We start from the raw sequence: 3,552 nt of genomic DNA, 5'->3' as shown, positions 1-3,552 counted from the left end.
ACTACTTCCTGAAAATGTGGAAAAGATGATGTTCATCAAAATGAACTGGAAATTCCATGAGGACAACCTTTCCCGGCAATTACGGCAAAGTACAAAAACTTCTTTAATGATGGATTCCAGCGGGGATGAATTAATATTGTGTGAGGAAGATGTACAAACTGATGAGGGTAAGGATGAGGATGACAATGACATCTAGCCATTGTAGAGCTGTTGCCTTAAGCCAATTGGTAGCTTGTTTTTTTGGGTTCCAAACAAACCTAGCACTTCAGCCACAAAAGCTGCAGTCCCTGTTGCTGGAGGGCTTGGTTTGTTAAACTGTGCATGTCCTTTTTAATATCCCACATAAGGGTGGACGGGAAGGGCCCAAGGACAATTCCATCTTGCACCATTGTTCATTTCTCCCACTGCTGTGTGTCAGTGTTTCATAGATATAAACTGCTGCGTGTTTGTGCAGCTGCTCTGTCACTTAGTAAACCAGCCAGCTTGCTGCAGACTTTGGCTTAAAGTGGGTAAAAACAACATTGTGAGCTGTAAGGTGATCAAAATTAAGTGAAAATGACTGGAAATTAATGCTTTTGATGTTAATAATAATCTAGGGATGAAAAAAGGCCCAAGTTAAGTGATTTTACCTTTTTATGTACATTTAAAAAAAAAAATCCAAAGCCAGTCACAGCGATTTGGTAAATCCAAAGCCGGACGATAAATTAGAACCAAATCCAAATCCAGCAAAAATGGCCCGACGCACATCTCTACTTAGGTATAGCATTTCTGGAAAAAAAATTCCGTAGATGCCGCCACAGTTGGAGTCCTCAGTTGGTAGGAAATTAATAAATTAATTTAACTTTGTACCTTAGCTAAACCATGTTGCACTGCAAGTGGGGGAAATTTAAAATTTGCAGAAATATCTACTGTAGATTTGATTAGTGGCGTGTCCTAGCTCAAATCTAAATTACAGTGTAAAAATAAAACTGCCTAGCATTTGTGGGCTACATGCAAAAGCAGCCAGTGTTTATGCTGCATGCAGAAAAATAACTATGGCCCTCATTCCGAGTTGATCGCTTGCTAGCTACTTTTAGCAGCCATGCAAACGCATAGTCGCCGCCCACGGGGGGAGTGTATTTTTGCTTTGCAAGTGTGCGATCGCATGTGCAGCTGAGCGGTACGAAAAAGTTTTTTGCAGTTTCTGAGTAGGTCTGAACTTACTCAGCCCTTGCGATCAGTTCAGCCTGTCCGGTCCTGGAATTGACGTCAGACACCCACCCTGCAAACGCCTGGACACGCCTGCGTTTTCCCTACCACTCCCAGAAAACGGTCAGTTGTTACTTGTTACCCATAAACGCCCTTTTCCTGTCAATCTCCTTGCGATCGGCTGTGCGAATGGATTCTTCGCTAGAAGCATTGCACAGCAATGATGCTGTTTGTACCCGTATGATGCGCGTGCGTATTGCGGTGCATGCGCAGTTTTGCAGTTTTTTTAACTGATCGCTGCGCTGCGAAAATCGGCAGCTAGCGATCAACTCGGAATGACCCCCAATATTTGCACCTCTTGCACTGCAACATGCTTTATCCAGGTGCAAAGTTACTTGCTGTTATTTTTTTTGTGCTTTGTTTCCAACTCAGAATCAGACCCATTGTGTCTAGGCAGTGGTGACAATAGGGGGGTGCAGGCCGCACAGAATGATACTATCCGAGTCAGTGACACCAAAATAGCTGAGCTGTTCTGTTACTTTGTTGTCATCCCCTTGGTTGGTGTCACCGAGCAGCGATGATGGGTGACGCGTGCGTGTGTGTCATTCCACTATGCCCATGTGCCAGGTGAGGCTGGGGGCTGCCCAGCAGCTCCCGGAGTGCTAGGCTAGCCCCCAGCATGATGAAAACAGGGGCGTGACACTTGGTCACATCCCCAGTATTCATTCATCAGGGGGTGCAGCTTCGCAGGCACAAGGCCACAACACGTTCTGCGGGCACCTGGCAAGGCACCCAGGAGAAAATTGGTTTCTCTACGTATACCAAATGCACAATAGTCTCTTATGTGCATGGACTTTATGTCCAGATTACCTTTATTGAAAAGTTGCAACTGTATTGGGGTGGTATTAAATGCTTCAGTGGCTCATTTTAGCCAAGTTCCCAAGTTACCTTCAGAAACATATTTTCAGATGACATGGAATACCGTGTATTGGCCCTCATTCCGAGTTGTTCGCTCTCTAGCTGCTTTTAGCAGGCCGCCGCCCTCTGGGAGTGTATTTTAGCTTAGCAGAATAGCGAACGAAAGATTAGCAGAATTGTTAATAAATAATTCTTTGCAGTTTCTGAGTAGCTCCAGACCTACTCACAGATTGCGATCACCCCAGTCCGTTTAGTTCCTGGTTTGACGTCACAAACACGCCCTGCGTTCGGCCAGCCACTCCCCCGTTTCTCCAGACACTCCTGCGTTTTTCCCTGACATGCCTGCGTTTTTTAGCACACTCCCGGAAAACGCTCAGTTACCACCCAGAAACGCCCCTTTCCTGTCAATCATTCACCGATCAGCAGAGCGACTGAAAAGCGCCGCAGGATCCACAGCAAATCTACTAAATTTTTAGTTAAATAACTAAGCGCATGCGCCCTGCGTACCATGCGCATGAGCATTTAGCAACAAATCGCAGCATAGCGAAAATCGGCAACGAGCGAACAACTCGGAATGACCCCCAATATTGCTTCAGACATATCAACTTAATTTGTGGCCTTGTTCTGGAGATGTTTTGTGGATCTTTTAATTGGCAAACCAAAATAATGAAACAGTCTCTTGGACAATATTTAAGGTGTTACATCTCTGAACTTTATGATATTTTAGTAGACTACCTTCCACACTTAATTACAATAATTAACCACATTCATACTTTGGATATTGCCTATTTTTCTGAGTTAATGGAATACATTCCAAGTCTGCATCATTTACCAACATCACTACACCAGCTCATCCTGAGATTAGGAATGTCACCTTGACACAAGGAAAAGCTCTTACGGTGCTCAAACATGTGAACTTTTGTTAAATCACCGCCTTGCATTACCTCACTCTGTTATTTCTTTACAACTGCCGATATTTGAGTTGGGTTGAGCAATTATTAGCCAAATGCGCATGCATTATGGTCGCAGTGTGCACACCCCAATGAACCTTAGTGATGCAGTTCACAGTGAAGATTTCTACACAAAGTGATTGACAGTCAGGGACCGCTTGGGGGAGGTAATGGGGAGTGGTGGCAAAAATGCAGAGGTGTCGTAGTTGTTTTCAGGGCGTGTCTCAGTCTACAATGGTCATCCCGTAGGCACAAAACATGGTGGCGGCGTCTCAGTTTCCGCTGCTATTCTGTGCGACGGTAGGGTTACTCAGGGACTTAATTATGGAATGACCTGTGTATTTGTTCACAGCTGCATGGATCTGCAGAGTCATCGGTGGTCATCACAATACCTCTTTAAATGGCTACAGAATTATCAAATTGTTTGCACATTAGCTGTGTACAAATTTGCAGCTGCTGATGCAGTAGCATATATTTCTGAATCAGACCCTACATC

This window comes from Pseudophryne corroboree, chromosome 3 (assembly GCF_028390025.1).
Source record: "Pseudophryne corroboree isolate aPseCor3 chromosome 3, aPseCor3.hap2, whole genome shotgun sequence".
Taxonomy (NCBI): domain Eukaryota; kingdom Metazoa; phylum Chordata; class Amphibia; order Anura; family Myobatrachidae; genus Pseudophryne; species Pseudophryne corroboree.
This window is presented reverse-complemented; position numbering follows the sequence as displayed.